This window comes from Calidris pugnax, unplaced genomic scaffold (assembly GCF_001431845.1).
Source record: "Calidris pugnax isolate Ruff unplaced genomic scaffold, ASM143184v1 scaffold58, whole genome shotgun sequence".
NCBI lineage: Eukaryota > Metazoa > Chordata > Aves > Charadriiformes > Scolopacidae > Calidris > Calidris pugnax.
The window spans coordinates 6,682,318-6,692,142 of NW_015090868.1; positions in this window are offsets into that span (position 1 = coordinate 6,682,318).

A 9,825-nucleotide genomic window follows, 5' to 3' on the forward strand; every position below is an offset into this window, starting at 1 on the left:
ATAATGTTAGTTTTTAAGTCCCAACGGGCGCCCGTTGGGTCTTCTTGCGGGAAAGCCCTGCGCGGCTCTTTGGCAACCCAAGGGGGACACCCGCGTCCCCGTCTCCCACCACCCGTTTTCTGCTCCCGCCCGGGTCCCCCCCCCCGGGGGAGGTCCCCTCCTGGGGGGGCAGTGCCCCGGGGGAGCCCCCGGCCCGGCCCCGCCGTGCGCTGCCGGCGCGGGGATGCTGCGGGAGCAGGGACCGTGCCGGGTGCTTCGTCCCCTCCCGGTAGAGTCTGGTCCCCGTCCCGTTGGTGCCGGCACCGCCGTCCTCTGCTCGGGAACGGGCTCTGCGGGGGTGGGTGGGATGGGGGGTGTCCTTTGGGAGGTGTCGAGCTGCAGAATCACAGAATGGTTCAGGTTGGAAGGGACCTTAAAGATCATCCAGTCTCATCCCCTGCCCTGGGCAGGGACACCTCCCACCAGACCAGGTTGCTCCAAGCCCCATCCAGCCTGGCCTTGGACACCTCCAGGGATGGGGCAGCCACAGCTTCTCTGGGCAACCTGGGCCAGGCTCTCACCACCCTCACAGCAAAGAATTACTCCCTGAGATCTCATCTAAATCTCCCCTCTTTCAGTTTAAAACCATTCCCCCTCGTCCTGTGGCTCCCCTCCCTGATCCAGCGTCCCTCCCCACCTCTCCTGGAGCCCCTTGAGGGACTGGAAGGGGCTCTAAGGTCTCCCCGGAGCCTTCTCTTCTCCAGGCTGAACCCCCCCAGCTCTCTCAGCCTGTCCTCATAGGAGAGGTTCTCCAGCCCCTCTGATCATCTTTGTGATGAAGTGGCATCTAGTTTTGCCTTTTTATTAAACAGATCATCTCCCCGTTTTTCTTTACCCCACTTTTCTTTTTTGACTCCTTTATAACCTATTCAAGGCCAGGTTGGATGGGACTCTGAGCTACCTGTTGAAGATGTCCCTGCTTATTGCTGGGAGGTTGGACTAGATGGCCTTCAAAGGTCCCTTGGTTGTCATCTTGTCCCCTGGCTGCAGGGATACCTCTTACCTTGGTGCCACTGTTGCTTCCAGCATACTCTGCCACCGTGTCTTCCTCCTCTGTCCCAGTGGAAGGACCACGCTCCTCTACTTTTCTCACCTGGCATGAATGGTGGCTTCAGCAGGAGGGAGGTGATAAACATGATTGGACCTACCCATCTTCATCCCGAGGTGGTCCTTCACACAACAAGCCTGGCAAGGTTCTCTGCTATTGTTGGGTTGGTTACAGGGTGCTCTCCTCATAAGCTCAGAGTGCTCTAGGAAGTGCTGTTCAGTAGATGATGTCCTTCTCATGCTGCAAGATACAATAGTGCCCATAAGCTAAACTTTGATCCTAAAACCTCTAAAACTTTAATCCTTATCTTAGGAAGTTGTCAAGTACCTCTTGGTGCTTGTGGTGGCCAGCAGGACTTCCAGGTCAATAGCACTGCTATGTGCTTGTCCTATTCCACCCTTCAGGAGGCACATTTCTCTGTGAGTATATTTCATAGCGTAATTCCAATATACCACACTTCGTTCTTCAGGATTGAATGTGTAAAATCAGATCCAGTTTGCTTTTGGATTCTGGTTTGTATGAACGCCAGTTAGAAGGTTGTTAAAGTCTCGCTTTCCATAATTTCACATTTTTTCAGCCACACTGGTTTGAACACGTGCTGCAATCTGCAGTCCCTGTGTCAGTCTCGGCATCATTCCTCTGTGGGGACACCTGAAAATGGTCTCACTTTATTTAAGGACTTAACGGAAGTTTCAGTGGATGCACAGAACTCCTGCAGAACCACAAGAGGGACATTGAGGTGCTGGAGCGGGTCCAGAGAAGGGCAACGAAGCTGGTGAGGGGTCTGGAGCACAAGTCTTACGAGGAGAGGCTGAGGGAACTGGAGTTGTTCAGTCTGGGGAAGAGGAGACTGAGGGGAGACCTTCTCGCTCTGTACAAGTACCTGAAAGGAGGCTGTAGAGAGGGAAAAAAGCATAGAATATCAGCAGTAAGGATGCATATTTTACTAAATATTTGGACAGATCTTTTTACTATTAATTGCAAGTATTTACCTATGGAGACAGTGCTCCTGCCAGCATTGCAACAGAAGTCTGGCTGGTCAGGGAAACTATTGTGACACTGAGGAAAATCTTGTCCTAAGGCCAAAAAAAATGGATAGACCTAAAAGTCGTCTTTTATAGGATATGGTTACACCTGCAACTTTGTTTTTTGGATTGGGGTGGGGGGGTTTTTTTTTTTTTTTTTTTTTTGTGGTTGGACTCGATGATCTCTGAGGTCCCTTCCAACCACTACAATTCTGTGATTCTGTGATTCTGAAAAGCCAGAAGACCACCTACTCAGCAGCCAGGCTTGGTCATCCCCACGATGATCCATCCCCAAGATCATTCTTTCTCCACTTCTGGAGCAGTCCCGTTTGGCTGACAGCACCGTGCACTCTGACAGGACATCTCCTGTAATAAATGTTAGAAGAGAGAACTGCTGGATGGCACCTGAAGAAACCAGTGCTTCCAAAGGTAAGGGGTTTTGGAGTATGGGTAGTTTGGGAGTCATTCTCTCATAGAACCATTTAGGTTGGAAAAGACCCTTGGGATCATCGACTCCAACCACATCATACAGTTCTGTGTGAATGTAGATGAGATGTTCTGTGTGAATGTAGAATGTATATGTTACTATAATTTATAATATTTCCTTTCCTGACTTCTTTTGTCAAGCATAAAATTTCAGACTTGTATGTAGTACAGCTGATGTGTACAGAATTATATAGGAAAAAGTGCTCGGCTGATGACAACTAGGTGTACTTATATCTGTTATACCCATTTACAGAAGCTGATTTACACCAACAGAGGACCTGATGCATCTTTTACTTGTCAAATGGTTGTATTTTGGGGCTGTGCACAGGGTGTTTGTACAAGGTGAGTCCCTCAAAGCCACGGAGAGCTGGTTACAGTTTTCCTGATGACAGTTCTCTTCTCACTCATATCACCGCTGAGACAGGATGCGTTGCTTTTTAAATGACAGCCTGTCAAAATGGGAACGGGGTGCTAGAGGTGATTTCAGTGGGATTTAGGCAATCTTGAACCTTTGGTGAGGTGCACCTTAGATTGCTTTTGACCGAGGTGGTGTAAATAGCTCACCAGCTGGACTCTGCTGCTGGGTGTGGATAAAAGCTGAAGGATTTGGTTCAGGGAGTACGAGGGCTCTTTCTGCAATGGCAGGTATAATGCTGATGAGATGTCTACACCCTCCTCTCCAGTCTTAGTAGAACCTAAAAACTTTAAAAAGTAAAAACTTTCCCTCAACATGGCTTCAGAGAGGGGAAGTGGTGCTTGGTCCATCTGTTAACCTTCTGTGATGAAGTGACTGGCTTGGTGGATGAGGGAAGAGCAGTAGACATTGTCTACTTGGCTTTTGGCATTGTCTCCTGTGACATCCTGGTAGAGAAGCTGATGATGTGCAGGCTGGAGGAGCAGACAGGGAGGTGGATTGAAAACTGGTGGAATTGCCAAGCTCAGAGAGGATCATCAGTGGGTCCAGGAACTAGTGGCAAACCCCAGGGGTCAATACTGGGCAAGCTCAGAGAGGATCGTCAGTGGGACAAAGTATAGTGTCCAGGACCTAGTGGCAAACCCCAGGGGTCAATACTGGGGGGTCCAGTCCCATTTAACCATCTTCATTAATGGTCTGGGTGATGGGGCAGAGCAAGTTGGCAGATGACACAAAACTGTGAGGAGCAGCTGAAACACCAGAGGGTTGTGCTGCCATCCAAAGTGATCTTGACAGGACGGAGAAGTGGGCTGACAGGGACCTCATGAAGTTTAACAAGGAGAAATACAAAGTTCTTCAGCTGGGGAGGAACAACCCCATGCCCCAGGACATGCTGGGGCATGGCCGGCTGGAAGACAGCTTTGCAGAAAAGGACCTGGGGGTCCTGGTGGACACCAAAGTGAACATGAGCCAGCAACGTGCCCTTGAAGCAAAGGTGGCCAATGGTGTCCTGGGCTGCATTTGGAGGAGTGTTGCCAGCAGGCCAAGAGAGGTGATCTGTCCCCTCTGCTCAGCACTGGAGAGTCCACACCTGGAGTGTTGGGTCCAGTTTTGGGTTCCTCAGTACAAGACAGAGATGGACATACTGGAGAGTGCAGCAAAGGGCCACAAGGATGATGAAGGGACTGGGGCACCTCACGTATGAGGAAGGGCTGGGGCTGTTCAGCCTGGAGAAGAGAAGGCTCAGGGGGGTCTTATCAATATATATAAATACCTGGAGGGAGGGCGCAAAGAAGTTGGAGCCAGGCTCTTTTCAGCGGTGCCCTGTGATAGGACCAGAGGCAACAGGCACAAACTGAAACATGGGAGTTTCTGCCTAAACAAGGACAAATCTTTTCTGCCTTGAGGGTGGCTAATCACGGGCACAGGTTGCCCAGAGAGGCTGTGGAGTCTCCATCCTTGGAGTTATTCAAAAGCTGTCTGGACATAGTCCTGGGCAACCATGTCTAGGTGGCCCTGCATGAGCAGGGGGGTTGGATTTATTCAAAAGCTGTCTGGACATAGACCTGGGCAACCATCTCCAGGTGGCCCTGCATGAGCAGGGGGGTTGGATCAGATGACTCCAAGAAGTCCCTGCCAACCTCAGCCATCCTGTGATTCTGTAATTCTGTGAGCTGCCCGTGTGAACGTTTAGTCCTGATGTAATTCCCTCCCAGTTTGGTTTGGCATAAAGAAAATGTATGTTATTTTATTTTTTAAGTTACAGACCAGTCTGAGCTCTGTTACTCTCTTCTCCAGAGGAGGTGATTCATTTAGATTCAGGGCTTCTACACCTGTGTCAAGCAGAATAAATGGGAGGGAAGCACAGCCTTTTTTGTTTATTGTACTTCCCCACGTGTTGCATTGTATCACGACTCATTAAAGACTCGTTAACAGCCATTATACTTATGACTGCTTTGTAAACAATGCTAATTCAATAGGACTTCAGAGCCTAATTCCCTCTGGAGCCCTTTGTAACTCCCAGCCATGACTTTCTTTCTGGCTGAAGTGGAAAAAAGAGGACCCCCGTGAGAGATTTGTGGGCTCTGCAAAGCCTCCTAATTTAGCAGTGCCATAGTTCAAGCACGCCCTTTATTACCAGCCCTCAGCACCCAGCTTATTACGTGGCCCAGGAACTGAAAGGATTTCTTTTCAGGGAAGCCATAACCTGTGGGTGAGTCCAGGGGTTCCCAGAGCTGGAGTGGGCCAGACATCGCTCCCCATTACACTGGGGTTTACTTCTGAAACGTGCCCTCATTGCTAACTCTGAGCCCAGCTTTAAGTCTAAATGTTGAGCTTGTGGCAATCACGGCAGAAAAAAACCCCAAAAGCACAGAAAAAGAGGCTCGATGATGGGAACAGCCCCCCCATTTCCCTTCCTTCCCTTCCCTTCACCAGCGAGGTGATACGGGTGGTCTTGCACTGTGTGCTTCTGTGAGGTTTATCCAGTGTCAGCTCATGGCAAACAGGATAAATGTGAGATCTCAGAGAGATCTGGAAAACAAATCGTATGAAGAGCAGCTGAAGGAACTGGGACTGTTTAGTATGAGGAAGAGGAGGCTGAGGGGAGACCTCATCACTCTCTACAACTACTTGAAAGGACACTGTAGAGAGGTTGGGGCTGGTCTCTTCTCACAGGTAATTAGTGACAGAACAAGAGGGAACGGCTTCAAGCTCCAACAGGGTGGGTTTAGACTGAACATTAGGAAGGAATTTTTCACAGAAAGAGTGGTCGGGCATTGGAACAGGCTGCCCAGGGAGGGGGGGGAGTCACCATCCCTGGATGTGTTTAAGGGCCGTTTAGATGCAGTGCTGAGGGACATGGTGTAGGGGAGGACTTTGTAGAGTAGGGGAGATGGTTGGACTCGATGATCCCAAGGGTCTCTTCCAACCTAGACGACTCTATGATTCTATGATCTTACCAAGTCAGCACTTGTTTCTCTAAATATCAGCACCAATTCCTGCCGTTGCTTCAAGTAACCTGGTGTACTGTGTGTCTTCTTTCTTCAAAGGGGGGAGAGATGGATACGACCAGAAAAGGAGCTCTGGGACGTGCAGCTGGGAGAGACTGTTCTGTTGGCTGCTGAGAAAAGGTATGTTAGGAGAGTTAAAGGCTTTCCATTGCCATCTGAGGTTTTGTTCTGTGAAAGTCTTGCCCTTCTGGCTGAGCAATGGAGAACATCCTGCTTCTGGCTGTCCTTCATCAAGCAAAGTTCTTTATCACAGAATCGCAGAATGGTTTGGGTTGGAAGGGACCTTAAAGATCATCTCATTCCAACCCCCGCTGTCCTGGGCAGGGTCACCTCCCACCAGATCAGGTCTTTGAACATTGTCCAGAGCCCTCTCCTGTTTGTGAACTCACGGCCCAAAGGCAGCCCTGGGGCTATGATAACATGTGAAGGACCACAAATTTCTCAGAAACAAGTGTGAAATTAGATTGTGTGTCCTGGCTTTAAAATAGTCACTTCTTACACCTTTGGCGATGGCGAGGCAAGACGTCTTCTGCTGCACGGACAGAACATGGCTATTAAAGACAGAGACCATCTGTAAAAGCTGTATTTGGGGGTATTTGGGGTGAGCACCATCCCCTGCTCGCCCTGTTCTTCAATTCCTTTGATTCCTCCCTGTTACACCATCTCATGTCAGAGCCCTTAGGGCCATTCTTCTGCCATTCTTCTGGGCAGGTCTGACACAGGGGTGTCAGATAGTGATGAAATATTGCCCTGGTGAGTCCCACTTAACAGGTAAAGGTAAGAGTATATTGAAGCCCCAGCATTCATAGGTCATGAGCCAAGCCCCCAGACAGTTAAGGCAGCTGAAAAGTCAGGAGCTTAAAACAGTCAGCAAGAATAATAAGCCATCAGAAGGTGGGTTATTTCTGCGGGTTTCAACTGTTGGGTTTTCCTTTTCCAGCCTCTGTTGCTCGGTTTTTCAAGCGTTCCTCACAACAGTCAGGAGAGAGAAGTACTTTTTATGAGCTCTGTATGTCAGCTGTGGATCCCGGAGCAGAATGTAAGGCACCTTTAAAGCTGTTAAATGAAAACAGAATGTTTTCAGGAACACTGGGAAGGGTGTCTGTGCTACACACAGGGACACCACTCCTCATTTCATCCAGCTTGTTTTTTAAACTAACTATACCAGGCCGGGAAGAAATAGCTGTGTCCCCTCTGCCTTTAGTGCCATGTCTGTCCCCATGGACAAGTATTCATTTCTGCATTGTTCTGTTATACACACGCATGAGGTTTGATATAAAAGGCAGATTGGAAGGACGTGATGGCACATGGGACTGACAAGAGAGAAGGGAGTGGAGAATCAGTCCCACAGTTCGCTGCTGGCACATGCAAGGGGGAGACACCCCGACTCTTCCCCAGCCCCGCTCTGGTGGTAAAGGGGGGCTCCATTAGCTAAAGAAACAGCACTGCCTGTATTACTTGTCACCAGGAACTTTTTAAAAAGTAGCTTAATGTGGTGGGGTATTGACGCTGTTGGCAAACAGGGAGGTTTCTTTCTCACCTTCCCAGACATGAGCGTTTTCCCTGGGGAGGCTGCTCGGCCCCGTCCTCCCGTGAAAGGCTTTGGGGGAAATTCTGGGGAGATTAGGGGTTGCCTACTGCCCTCTAGTGATCTTCACATCAGCTAAACTTTCTAACTCCTTAAGTCTTTTTTTTTTTTTTTAATCCAATTGCTAAAATTAACTTTGTGTGTGATGGTGAAATTCTGTTTTATGAAGCATCCCCTGATTCATGTGACCTCAGGATTCACACCAGGTGAGAGCAGGTGCTGTGCTTAGTGTGGGCACCAGCTGATACCTCGCTGAAAATACAGCTCACAGACTCCAAATGTGCCACATTAGGCATTTCTATTATCACCAAAGTTAGTTCTTTCCCTATTCTTTACAAAATAATATGCCTTGCTTTGAGTAAGCTTATTGATCGATAGGAATAGATAGCAATAAAAATGTTGCTGCATTTTAAATACTGTTGATAATAAGCAGGTCGCCCTCCTTTCAAAAAAATAAGAACAATAATAATGAATATTAGGAAATGCTATAACGTATAAATTGTTGAGAAACAGAATATTTGGTTTAAAATAACGATTTGAGAGTTTGTCAGTACGACTAGAGATCTCTCTTCTTTTTTTACCCTCTGTGCTAAAAGCAGCAATCACCTGCTAATTGAGACGGGGGAAGTGTGCTGTTTCACTCCAGTTATTGACCCCAGATGCCGTGTTTCCTGCCTAAATTCTCCTCAAGCTTTCCCTGACGCCAGCGCTGCCCGAGCTCAGCTCTGCTGTTGGCATTAGAGGGCACTCGTGAGGGTTTATTTAATTTTCTGCTTCTTATCAGTCTGGCGAGGATCTAATTTAAAGCAGACTAGGAGAGGGCTATTTTTTGCTCCATTGCCTAGGCTAAATGCAGCAGAATCAATTAAGAAAAAAACGGCCTCATTAAGTCTAGCGCCCGAGCTGTGTTGCTCATCACTGAACAGCAGCAGCCGAGGGTGAGGGACAGCTGAGTAGTTCTGGCCACAATTAGGAGATCCTCAAATTTACACATGCATTGATCTAATTGGCCCGTGTAATAAGCACACAAAGGAAAAACAGTCACCTTTACTTTTATCCTGGGAGACTAATCAAGGCCAGGCTGGATGGGGCTTGGAGCAACCTGGTCTGGTGGGAGGTGTCCCTGCCCAGGGCAGGGGGGTGGAACTGGGTGATCTTTAAGGTCCCTTCCAACCCAAACCATCCTGTGATTCTATGATTCTGATTGAGCACTTAACAGCTTCGACTTGTGCTCAGCAACACAACTTCCCAAAATGAATGTGCTTCAGTTCCCCTTGGAGTTCCACAGACCCCACCAGGCTTTGAGGGACATGAGACCATCACACGTACAGAGAGTGCAGCTTGTCACCCCTGTCACGCTCTCCCTTCCAGGCCAATGAGCCCTGAGTACCGTCATCTTTAAGTGCAACATCTTCAGATTTCATCACTTTTCCTGCAGATTGATGTAGGGCAAAGGTTACAAAAGTTCTTGGCGTCTGCCGTATGATGTAGGAGGAAATCATCATCTCTTGTGTCATCTGCTGATATTTTTGGAGATATGCTTGGGTAATAAAACGCTCGCTTTATCTACGGATCAGACTGCTTCCTATAGAGTAAAAAAACGCCCGCTGTAAAAAAGGTATCTTCATAAAATCAAACCTCACAAAGGCGTGGGGATAATTTGCGCAGCCCAGATTTATGTGACTTATAAGGAAACGTTCTGGAGCAAAGAGAAAGCAAATGATTTTTCTTGAGCATGAGATTGTCAGAGGACAGTGATTCACCGTTCAGCTGAGGGCAGGGGAAGAGCGAAAAATAAAGGATGGGTGGAAAAAATGGTGAGGTAGGGGAGAGCACGCCTCAGATCCTGAGTCACTTCTGTATCAGCCAACTGACAGCTACTCTGTGTTTTGAGGATTGTTCCAAATTCAACATCATTTGTCTTGAAAGGATCTTGAATGGTCCTAAAAATAGCTCGGTGCTGGAGATGCCAATTTTCCCAGTAATTTCCCCAAGATGTCAGATGTCAGCAGAATTACTGGCTACGAGAAGCAACGCTCTGCCCTCATCTCCGCAGGAAGATGCTGTCTGTCTGCTGCCATACAGTGCTTTAGGAAGCTGCATCCTCTCAATTCCTATGATTTTCAGTGCGTCCCAGATATCTTTGAAGAAAACCCCCTTTATGGCTGCCAGCTGCAGAGGCAGGAGGATCTCCTGTCTCTTAACCTGACAGC